Source organism: Entelurus aequoreus, linkage group LG11, assembly GCF_033978785.1.
Source record: "Entelurus aequoreus isolate RoL-2023_Sb linkage group LG11, RoL_Eaeq_v1.1, whole genome shotgun sequence".
In the NCBI taxonomy this organism is placed as follows: domain Eukaryota; kingdom Metazoa; phylum Chordata; class Actinopteri; order Syngnathiformes; family Syngnathidae; genus Entelurus; species Entelurus aequoreus.
Window position 1 is genome coordinate 20808490 of NC_084741.1, and position 12500 is coordinate 20820989.

At 42.0% G+C, this 12500-nt stretch overlaps 1 protein-coding gene across 2 annotated transcripts in view; it reads right to left on the bottom strand.

The window, feature by feature from the left end:
- Positions 1 to 12500, bottom strand: part of znf385d (zinc finger protein 385D) — a 528085-nt gene that overhangs the window by 492699 nt on the left and 22886 nt on the right. For both annotated transcript variants that reach the window (XM_062062667.1, XM_062062664.1), the window contains one exon: positions 3631 to 3868. The gene's annotated coding sequence lies outside the window, so the exon portion shown is untranslated. The remainder of the gene's footprint in view (positions 1 to 3630; positions 3869 to 12500) is intronic.

A 12500-nucleotide genomic window follows, 5' to 3' on the forward strand; every position in this document is an offset into this window, starting at 1 on the left:
TCCTAAATACACATAAACTGGTACCAATATAGGTAAGAAAAGTTGGTTTGGTATAATAGGTCCCCTTTAAAAGGAGACAGGAATGAGGTATGTAAATGTGAATGTGAATTGACATTTTTCCACCCATGTGTGACTGCTACATAAAAAGATCGGATTTAACAAAAAAAATCCCAATTGGTCTTCACACCTAGCAGTTTGAATGTAGCCTTTGTTTAGTCAAACAATAACAGACGGTTTATGCAAACCAAGGCAAAGTTTTGCCGAAAATCTTACAAAAAGTGGTGGGTACGACTACCAATGTAGGTTAAAATCTGTTAAATTATTAAACCAACAGGCTACAGGTGGACACTGGTCCCAGAAGCGCACATTGGACAAATCTGTTCTGGAAGAAATTCTAAAGGTCCATTTGGGTATGAATCGTACATACTGTATTGTCCTCTGCAGTGGACTTGTTTTTATCACCAAAATAAACAGACCATATACAAAATGTCTACTGCAGATGACGCTGGTTCCCAAGATATTATAAAACACATGTTCTGAAATCCAAAGTTGTTTGGTGGATTGTTGTCCTCTGTCAGTCATTACTAAAAAGTTGAGGGCATTTTATTATTTTATACAGTGATTCTCAAACGGTGGTGCGTGGGCGCCATCTAGTGGTATGCCAAAGAATCATCTAATTAAATATTCAACAGTTTTACTGTTCATAAAGTGTGTGTAATGTTACACAATATAACTGATCAAATAAAACCTCTGCCTTGTTTTTAATTGAACATTTAGGTCATGATCGTACTTGGAAAGCCAAGTGTTTTCTGAGGTGGTGAAAAAAGTTTGGGAACCACTGGTGTCATAGATAACTTATTTTTACACATGTATGTTCAATATTTTTCCCACAATGCACGGTGTGCTGTGGTATATGATATTGAGACTTCATTCAAAAGTCAGTCTTGATTAGAGATAAATGCTTTAAAGGCCTACTGAAATGAATTTTCTTATTTAAACGGGGATAGCAGATCCATTCTATGTGTCATACTTGATCATTTCGCGATATTGCCATATTTTTGCTGAAAGGATTTAGTAGAGAACATCGACGATAAAGTTTTGGTCGCTGATAAAAAAAAGCCTTGCCTGTACCGGAAGTAGCGTGACGTCACAGGTTGAAGGGCTCCTCACATTTCCCCATTGTTTACACCAGCAGCGAGAGCGATTCGGACCGAGAAAGCGACGATTACCCCATTAATTTGAGTGAGGATGAAAGATTCGTGGATGAGGAACGTGAGAATGAAGGACTAGAGTGCAGTGCAGGACGTATCTTTTTTCGCTCTGACCGTAACTTAGGTAAAAGGGTTCATTGGATTCCACACTCTTGAAAATGAGAGTCGAGAACGCGAAATGGACATTCACAGTGACTTTTATCTCCACGACAATACATTGTCGAAGCACTTTAGCTACAGAGCTAACGTGATAGCATCGGGCTTAACTGCAGATAGAAACAAAAGAAATAAACCCCTGACTGGAAGGATAGACAGAAAATCAACAATACTATTAAACCATGGACATGTAACTACACAGTTAATGCTTTCCAGCCTGACGAAGCTTAACAATGCTGTTGCTAACAACGCCATTGAAGCTAACTTAGCTACGGGACCTCACAGAGCTATGCTAAAAACATTAGCTATCCACCTACGCCAGCCAGCCCTCATCTGCTCATCAACACCCGTGCTCACCTGCGTTCCAGCGATCGACGTAACGACGAAGGACTTCACCCGATCATCGATGCGGTCGGCGGCTAGCGTCGGATAGCGCGTCTGCTATCCATCTCAAAGTCCTCCTGGTTGTGTTGCTGCAGCCAGCCACTAATACACCGATCCCACCTACAGCTTATTTCTTTGCAGTCTCCATTGTTCATTAAACAAATTGCAAAAGATTCACCAACACAGATGTCCAGAATACTGTGTAATTTTGAGATGAAAACAGAGCTTTTTGTATTGGATACAATGTGTCCGAATACTTCCGCTTCAACCATTGACGTCACGCGCATACGTCATCATACATAGACGTTTTCAACCGGAAGTTTCGCGGGAAATTTAAAATTGCACTTTATAAGTTAACCCGGCCGTATTGGCATGTGTTGCAATGTTAAGATTTCATCATTGATATATAAACTATCAGACTGCGTGGTCGGTAGTAGTGGCTTTCAGTAGGCCTTTAAGATGTAATATCGGAAATCATCGGTATCTGTATATTTGTACATGTGATATGTAATTCTACATGTTATTTGATATCATGCATGTTACATAATGTTATGTGATACCATACATGTTAGATGACACCAAACATGATCTACAACATTTACATGTTATACATAATTGTACATGTTATTTGATATCATGTTACACATAAATTCCTACAGGTCATGTGATAGTGTACATTTTATTTGATACACGTGTTAATGTGATATCGTACGTGTTACGTGACATGTGATATCATACACATGTGATATTGTACCAAATGTGTTCTGTTATATCATACATGTTTTATGATGATACCCTACACCAGAGGTTGTCCCAACATTTTCCAGCGAGGGCCACATAGAGAAAAATTATAGGATGCGAGGGCCACTTTTATACATTTTGTGCATGAAAAATACTCAAACCAAAACAACGTAGGTGAACATATGCTAACATTTGAAAAACACATCTACATCTTGGCGTTGTGTTATAGATAACAGAGCAATAAAATCATTCATGATTATTTTAATTAGAGATGTCCGATAATATCGGATATATAGGAAAAAGTAAAATTTATGACTTTTTAAAACGCCGCTGTGTACACGGACGTAGGGAGAAGTACAGAGCGCCAATAAACCTTAAAGCCACTGCATTTGCATGCCGGCCCAATCACATAATATCTACGGCTTTTCACATACACAAGCGAATGCAAGGCATACTGGGTCAACAGCCATACAGGTCACACTGAGGGTGTCCCTATAAACAACTTTAACACTGTTACAAATATGTGCCACACTGTGAACCCACACCAAAACAAGAATGACACACACATTTCGGGAGAACATCCGCACCGTAACACAACATAAACACAACAGAACAAATACCCAGAACCCCTTGCAGCACTAACTCTTCCGGGACGCTACAATATACCCCGCAAACCCCGCCCCCCCCAACCCAACCTCCTCAAATTCCAAGCTGCTGTTTTGAGGCATGTTAAAACCTCAATAATAAATATGGCAGTGCCATGTTGGCATTTTTTTCCATAACTTGATTTATTTTGGAAAACCTTGTTACATTGTTTAATGCATCCAGCGGGGCATCACAACAAAATTAGGCATAATAATGTGTTAATTCCACGACTGTATATATCGGTATCGGTTGATATCGGAATCGGTAATTAAGAGTTGGACAATATCGGATATCGGCAAAAAAGCCATTATCGGACATCTCTAGTCTTGATGCCAACATTAAATGAAAAAAAAGGGTACTGCAGATGAGCGTTCCATTCAGTTCTTACCGGACAACCTTGACACTGTCCTACATCGTGAGGACAAAGGTGAACACGACGACCCTGCGTGCGGCAGATTTAGCACTGAGGCGGTGTCACGTGGTCTCGCCTCACCTCGCCACTGACCTTGAGGGACTTCTCTTGCCCCCATCCCCGCCTCCTGTCCTCTGCCAAGAACGACACGACGAGCATCGGCGCTGTCGATTGTCAGTCACTGCTGGAGTCGTCGTCCTCTTCTCACTGCATCGACCATCTTGTTGACTTCGACTCGCGTTGTTGTCTTTGTCAGAGCTCAGTCGGATACGGAGGACGTTGAAGGTCAAGACGAGGAGCAGGGTCTTGGTGTCTGTTTCTGAGACATAAACAAGTTGACAAATACTTAACGTGAAGATCCCAAGGAATACGAATACACTTTTCCTTTCCTCTTGTCATTTCTTTTTTTGTTTTCGCTTTCTATTTTTCTTGCAAAACTGTATAAAGAGACACCAAATATCTGTCAAATAAACACTACTAAAGTAGCTACATTCCCACACACGTCTGCTGCATAACATATTTTCACAGCCCATACAATCGCATGTAAACAGTGCTCATAGTCGTGGCGCGGTTGGGAGAGTGGCCGTGCTAGCAACCTGAGGGTTCCCGGTTCGATCCCCAGCTTCTACCAACCGAGTCACATCCGTTGTGTCCTCGAGCGAGACACTCCTGATGGGTGGTGGTTAGGGCCTTGCATGGCAGCTCCCGCCATCAGTGTGTGAATGTGTGTGTGAATGGGTGAATGTGGAAATAGTGTCTGTGGAGGTTGCTCTCCAGGGGGTTCTCCGGACCACCAAGCACTGACATGATAGCCCGGTTCAGGTTCACAATACAGTTTTATTTTGCAATAAAGTCTGTGGCTTGCTTTCCAGCAATTGTTGTTTGTGTCCGTGTCCCCTCCAGCTCCAACCACTCTCTCCTCCCGGCTGCTGCCTTTTAACAGAGCGACAGGTGATTAGATAACCAGGCCATCGACGCACCTGTCGCTGATTTCGAAGCCAGTCCTGGCACACCCCGCTTCGCTGCAGGCCCGCAGGCCACTCCCCCCTCCACAGTGTCAAAGAGCTTTGAGTACCTTGAAGGTAGAAAAGCGCTATACAAGTATAACCCATTTACCATTTATTTGTGTAAATAACTGTGCATAGCCCATGTAACATTAAAAAGCCACACATGAATAAGGTTTACATATGGAATGGTTCCAAACAACACGGGATAGTATACATTATCAGTGTCGGCGCTAGGAATTTTCAAACTGGGGTCCCCATCAAGTCATAAAAATGGTGTCCCACAGAAAATGTTTGGGGTCCCACTTTGTAACCATTTTGAAAACAAACAAAAAATGTATGCATTATCCTGTTGTATCTCACATTTTATATTGAGTTTTGGAAAAAGGTTGTCATAAACGTTACTTGATTTCATAAAAATTAAAATAACACAAAAGAAAACACATTTTTATGCATATGTAAATGTATGCAGTTATAAATATTCATTCACTTTCTTCTTTCCTTCATGGATCTAAACTTTACCGCTGCCGGTATTTTTTGTCTATATTTGTATTTAACAAGTTGTAAGTGTATTTATTTCAGTGTAAAAAGTTTTTTTGCTACAGTCAGGAAATGATGATAATTGTGTGCCAGGGCATATATACAAAAATGTATGTAACGCTTAAAACTCTAGAGTCTACATCAACTTCAGATCTATACGTCAATTCTACGTGGGGGTTTTTTATGTTGTTTTTTTTGTTTGTTTGTTTTCTGCCCTTTTTGTCAAAGAAAACCATGTTTTTTTCATGGCAAACTCACAAAATATGCAAAATCTTCCACAAAAATATTTTTCAAAGTGCAATATTTGATGTGAAGTAATCGGAGCCTTGGATAGGTCAACAATTCATAAAAACATTGATTTTGATTCAATATTATGTTTTGAGCAATGACAGTTTTAAAGACAAAAAATAACTTTGTTTTATTATTCAACATTGCAACTTTCTCTAAATTACATTTCACCTGTAAGCTTTTTTATTCCACTTTTGTTATGTTTTTGTTTATTTTAGTAGTATTTTTTAGAATGTGCCGTGGGCCTTTAAAACATTAGCTGTGGGCCACAAAGGGCCTCCGGGCTTTTGACACCCCTGCTATAGATGATAAAAAATGTAATCTGATAAGTCTTATTGGTAAAAAGCTGGCGACGCTTGCACGTTTATCATAACGCACAGTCAGCATCTCTGCTTCAGTAAACAATGACGGTGATGATGTCACTGTCAGCAATGCGAGCGACACTTGCTAACTTGTCAGGCACTTCTCCAAGAGACTCCCTTTGAACACTCCTCGCACATTAGCACTTCAAAAGGCACATATTTGTTGACCTGCAAAGTATGTTTTTGAGGTGTAGGAGTCTGGTCGGGTGCTGCTTAGCTTGAAGCTAACAGCTAGCCTGTCTCCATCCTCGAACGATGTCGATCCAGCGGGAGATAAAAGTGAAGTTTCCATGGACTCACAAAGACTAAAACAAGTCATTTACTGGAGACATGGCACAGGATGAAGTTAAAAAGGTTGACTTTGCACTCACCTTAGTGTTTAATGATTGTTTGATTGAAACTTTTATTAGTAGATTGCACAGTACAGTACATATTCCGTACAATTGACAACTAAATGGTAACACCCGAATAAGTTTTTCAACTTGTTTGAGTCGGGGTCCACGTTAATCAATTCATGGTAGATTTACCATCAAGTCTTTCTTTTGACAGCCCCTCGCAAGCTGAGGCAGTATTTGTCATTGATAAAACTTTTGACGAATCAAAATTTACGACCAATAAAAACTTGATAAACGGGGACGAAGAGTTGATCCGGCAAATTTAAACTAAACAAAACACCGGCGAAAAAGCAATAATCGATCAAAATTAAAAAAAATGAGCAGTAAAAAAAATATATAATAATCCGCGTCCGGGAGACGTGCGGGCTTCAGGAATTATGCGTCCTTTCTGATTTCAATGCGTAAAAAGACACAAAAAGTGCATTAACGCCAACGCTGTTTATTTACTATTACGGAAAAGGAGAGACACAAACATTGCACCCTCCCTTAGAGGAGTGAGCTAGCGAGCAAAGAATCCATCCATCCATCCATCCATCTTCTTCCGCTTATCCGAGGTCGGGTCGCCGGGGCAGCAGCCTAATCAAAGAAGCCCAGACTTCCCCAGGCACTTCGTCCAGCTATTCCCGGGGGATCCCGAGGCGTTCCCAGGGCAGCCGGGAGACATAGTCTTCCCAACGTGTCCTGGGCCTTCCCTGTGGCCTCTTACCAGTCGGACGTGCCCTAAACCCCTCCCTAGGGAGGCGTTCGGGTGGCATCCTGACCAGATGCCCGAACTACCTCATCTGGCTCCTATCGATGTGGAGGAGCAGCGGCTTTACTTTGAGCTCCTGCCGGATGGCAGAGCGTCTCACCCTATCTCTAAGGGAGAGCCTCGCCACCCGGCGGAGGAAACTCATTTCGGCCGCTTGTACCCGTGATCTTGTCCTTACGGTCATAATCCAAAGCTCATGACCATACGTGAGGATGGGAACGTAGATCGACCAGTAAATTGAGAGCTTTGCCTTCCGGCTCAGCTCCTTCTTCACCACAACGGATCGATACAGCGTCCGCATTACTGAAGACGCCGCACCAATCCGCCTGTCAACCTCAAGATCCACTCTTCCCTCACTCCTGAACAAGACTCCGAGGTACTTGAACTCCTCCACTTGGGGAAGGGTCTCCTCCCCAACCCGGAGATGGCACTCCACCCTTTTCCGGGCGAGAACCATGGACTCGGACTTGGAGGTGCTAATTATTCTCCCCGTCGCTTCACACTCGGCTGCGAACCGATCCTTTGAGAGCTGTAGATCCTGGCCAGATGAAGCCAGAGACCTAATCTTGCAGCCACTAAACCGGATTCCCTCAACGCCCTGACTGCGTCAAGAAATTCTGTCCATAAAAGTTATGAACAGAATCGGTGACAAAGGGCAGCCCTGGCGGAGTCCAACCCTCACTGGAAACGTGTCCGACTTACTGCCGGCAATATGGACCAAGCTCTGACACTAATCATACAGGGAGCGGACCGCCACAATCAGACAGTCCGATACCCCATACTCTCCGAGCACTCCCGACAGGACTTCCCGAGGGACACGGTCGAATGCCTTCTCCAAGTCCACAAAGCACATGTAGACTGGTTGGGCAAAGTCCCATGCACCCTCAAGGACCCTGCCGAGAGTATAGAGCTGGTCCGCAGTTCAGCGAGCGAAGAAGCTACATGCTAAACAGGAGAGCAAGCTAACGTCGCACAGTACCGGATCTTATTTTGGTTAGTTATGTTCTATTAGTTTTGGACTCCCTTAGTTCCTGTTGTGTACACTCCTGGGTTTATTTTGTTCACCATGGGGATTAATTGGGTTCACCTGCCTCTGGTTAGTGGTCCCACGCTCACCTGCTGTCAACCACTAATCAGAGAGCTATTTATTCACCTTGCTCGCCACGCTCAGTCTGGCGTCATTGTTTGCTACACGCAACCGGTTACGTAAGTTTTGCTTGTCTCATAGCCTATGCTAAGTGTTAGCTTCGAGTGCGATTGGCACGTGTTTCCTTCGACTTGTTTTCTGTTTTTGGTGATTCATTGATTGTTCAAAGAATAAAGCATGTTCCTACCTGCCCGTCCTGTCCTGAGTGGTCCGTCTGCATTTCGGGAGAACGAACCCCCCAGTAAGCTGCGAAAACCCCGTCGTGACATACGTCTTGTGTGTAAACTAGTGAGGGTATGACTGCTGCGCGGCTACTACGGGAAACTACAGGAGGGAGCAGCTCGCCTTCAAAATAAAGGTCCCTTCTCATTACCTGATAATGTTATAGTAGGCAAACAGAGCAGTTGCTTGCTTTAAGGATGTACTGTGGCGTATTCAAGGTCCCCTGTTATGCAAAAAAGGATGTTTTAACACTAATATGTGTCACTGGAGCCAGTTTATGAGCATCGAACGTAAGAAAAATCTAAACACTCACTCGCTTTTTTCGACATTTTTTAGAGCCGAGGGGCTTAATTAATCTCAATTTTGAACATACGACTTTTTATGACGTCGCGGCGTGAAGGAAAGCCTTCCTTCCTCATGGACTCTGATGCGGCACTTTTCCTGTATAGGCCCACCATTTGGTAGAAAATTTTAAAAAGGCTTCACTACACATTTTAAAATAAACTTCGGCCAACTATCCGTCAAGTCAGCTGGCAAATAATTTGCTAGGTACCAATTTTCGGTACTTTTGTGTATAAATTATTTCTCAACATGTTCTGGTGGAGTCCTCAATTATCAAATGGTTAGCAGGCTAAATGTTACATTTTATTAATAAATAGAAAATGTTAAAACATTGCCATGCAGCAATATGAAGACCACTAAAGGCCTACTGAAATGAAATGTTTTTATTTAAACGGGGATAGCAGATCCATTCTATGTGTCATACTTGATCATTTCGCAATATTGCCATATTTTTGCTGAAAGGATTTAGTAGAGAACATCGACGATAAAGTTCACAACTTTTGGTCGCTGATAAAAAAGCCTTGCCTGTACCGGAAGTAGCGTGACGTCACAGGTTGAAGAGCTCCTCACATCTGCACATTGTTTACACCAGCAGCGAGAGCGATTCGGACCGAGAAAGCGACGATTACCCCATTAATTTGAGCAAGGATGAAAGATTTGCGGATGAGGAAAGTGAGAGTGAAGGATTAAAGCGCAGTGCAGGACGCCAGGGTGTATCTTTTTTCGCTCTGATCGTAATTTAGATACAAGGGCTCATTGGATTCCACACTTTCTCCTTTTTCTATTGTGGATCACAGATTTGTATTTTAAACCACCTCGGATACTATATCCTCTTGAAAATGAGAGTCGAGAACGCGAAATGGACATTCACAGTGACTTATCTCCACGACAATACATCGGCGAAGCACTTTAGCTTCAGAGCTAACGTGATAGCATCGTGCTTAACTGTGGATAGAAACAGAAGAAACATGCCCCTGACTGGAAGGATAGACAGAAGATCAACAATACTATTATTACTTCTACTATCAGGAGACACCGAACCAAACCCTGGACATGTAACTACGCGGTTAATGCTGTCCAGCCTGGCGAAGCCTAGCAATGCTGTTGCTAACAACGCCATTGAAGCTAACTTAGCTACGGGACCTCGACAGAGCAATGCTAAAAACATTAGCTCTCCACCTACGCCAGCCCTCATCTGCTCTTCGCGACCCGTGCTCACCTGCGTTCCAGCAATCGACGGCGCGACGAAGGACTTCACCTGATCATCGGTGCGGTCGGCGGCTAGCGTCGGATAGCGCGTCTGCTATCCAACTCAAAGTCCTCCTGGTTGTGTTGCTGCAGCCAGCCGCTAATACACCGATCCCACCTACAGCTTTCTTCTTTGCTGTCTCCATTGTTCATTAAACAAATTGCAAAAGATTCACCAACACAGATGTCCAGAATACTGTGGAATTTTTCGATGAAAACAGACGCTGTTTGTTTACCTTTCATGTTAGCGTATGTTACCGTTTACGTTTCATGTTAGCGTATTTTACTGTTTACCTTTCATGTTAGCGTACGTTTACTGTTTACCTTTCATGTTAGCGTATGTTACGTTTACCTTTCATGTTGGCGTATGTTACTGTTTACCTTTCAAGTTAGCATATGTTTACTGTTTACCTTTCACTTTAGTGTATGTTACGTTTACCTTTCATGTTGGCGTATTTTACTGTTTACCTTTCAAGTTAGCATGTTTACTGTTTACCTTTCACGTTAGTGTATGTTACGTTTACCTTTCATGTTGGCGTATGTTACTGTTTACCTTTCATGTTGGCGTATTTTACTGTTTCCGTTTCATGTTAGCGTATGTTACCGTTTACCTTTCATGTTAGCGTATGTTACGTTTACGTTTCATGTTAGCGTATGTTACCGTTTGCCTTTCATGTTGGCGTATGTTACCGTTTAACTTTCATGTTAGCGTAAGTTACCGTTTACGTTTCATGTTAGCGTATGTTACCGTTTACCTTTCATGTTGGCGTATGTTACCGTTTACCTTTCATGTTAGCGTATGTTACCATTTACCTTTCATGTTAGCGTATGTTACTGTTTACGTTTCATTTAAGCGTATGTTACCGTTTACCTTTCATGTTAGCGTATGTTACTGTTTACCTTTCATGTTAGCGCATGTTACTGTTTACCTTTCATGTTGGCGTATGTTACTGTTTACCTTTCATGTTAGCGTATGTTACCGTTTACGTTTCATGTTAGCGTATGTTACCGTTTACCTTTCATGTTGGCGTATGTTACCGTTTGCCTTTCATGTTAGCGTATGTTACCATTTACCTTTCATGTTAGCGTATGTTACCGTTTCATTTAAGCGTATGTTACCGTTTACCTTTCATGTTAGCGTAAGTAACCATTTACTATTCATGTTAGCATACGTTACCATTTACCGTTCAAGTTAGTGTATGTTACGTTTACCTTTCATGTTAGCGTATGTTACGTTTACGTTTCATGTTAGCGTATGTTACCGTTTACCTTTCATGTTGGCGTATGTTACCGGTTTCCTTTCATGTTAGCGTATGTTACCATTTACCTTTCATGTTAGCGTATGTTACCATTTACCTTTCATTTAAGCGTATGTTACCGTTTACCTTTCATGTTAGCGTAAGTAACCATTTACTATTCATGTTAGCATATGTTACCATTTACCGTTCAAGTTAGTGTATGTTACGTTTACCTTTCATGTTAGCGTATGTTACGTTTACGTTTCATGTTAGCGTGTTTTACGTTTACCTTTCATGTTAGCGTATTTTACTGTTTACCTTTCATGTTAGCGTATGTTACGTTTATCCTTCATGTTGGCGTATGGTACTGTTTCTGTTTCATGTTAGCATATGTTACCATTTACCTTTCATGTTAGCGTATGTTACCGTTTACGTTTCATGTTAGCGTATGTTACCGTTTACGTTTCATGTCAGCGTATGTTACCGTTTACCTTTCATGTTAGCGTATGTTACCGTTTACCTTTCATGTTAGCGTATGTTACCGTTTACCTTTCATGTTAGCGTATGTTACCGTTTACCTTTCATGTTAGCGTATGTTAAGTTTACCTTTCATGTTAGCGTATGTTACGTTTATCTTTCATGTTGACGTATGGTACTATTTACCTTTCATGTTGGCGTATTTTACTGTTTCCGTTTCATGTTAGCATATGTTACCGTTTACCTTTCATGTTAGCGTATGTTACGGTTTACTATTCATGTTAGCGATTTTACTGTTTATCTTTACCTACGTTTTTGCCTTAGGCTTCACGTGCGCTTCTCAGCGTCACGCTTCTTTGTATCGTGCCTCGATTATGTCAAGCGATGACAAACGGTGCGTCGTGAAAGACGCCAGAGTTTGTTGTGATTTTAAGGATGCAGACGAACGAGGTAACAGCGAGAGGTTAAAAAAAAAAAGGGTTATTTATTAATGAACAAACAATTATTGTAAGGCAACCGGAAATAAAAGAAAACAAACAGCAAAACACTCACAGGAATTGTGGAGCAGATGGCGTCCACAAAGTGTGTGCGTACAAAGGTAGCAAAAGGATCAACTTAAATAGTGCTAAACACAAACAGAAATCAGGTGAGGGGTAAAAGTGCTTGAAGGCATGTGTAAAGCAGTTATGAAAAACCACCCACACAACAGGAAGCACCACCACAATAAGAGCGCAGGACAGGAACAGGCACTAAACACAGAAAAACACTAACAAAACGCAACATAAGGCACGGCCTGGTGTAACCAGCCGAGACAGTTTAAGGGTTAAAAAGGTTCCTTACCTGCGATTTGCCTCCGATATCAACCCCCGCAATCAGGGGTTACAATCAGGGGTTAGGTGTTATTCTGCCTGAACGTTAATGCAGATTTAATCACAAC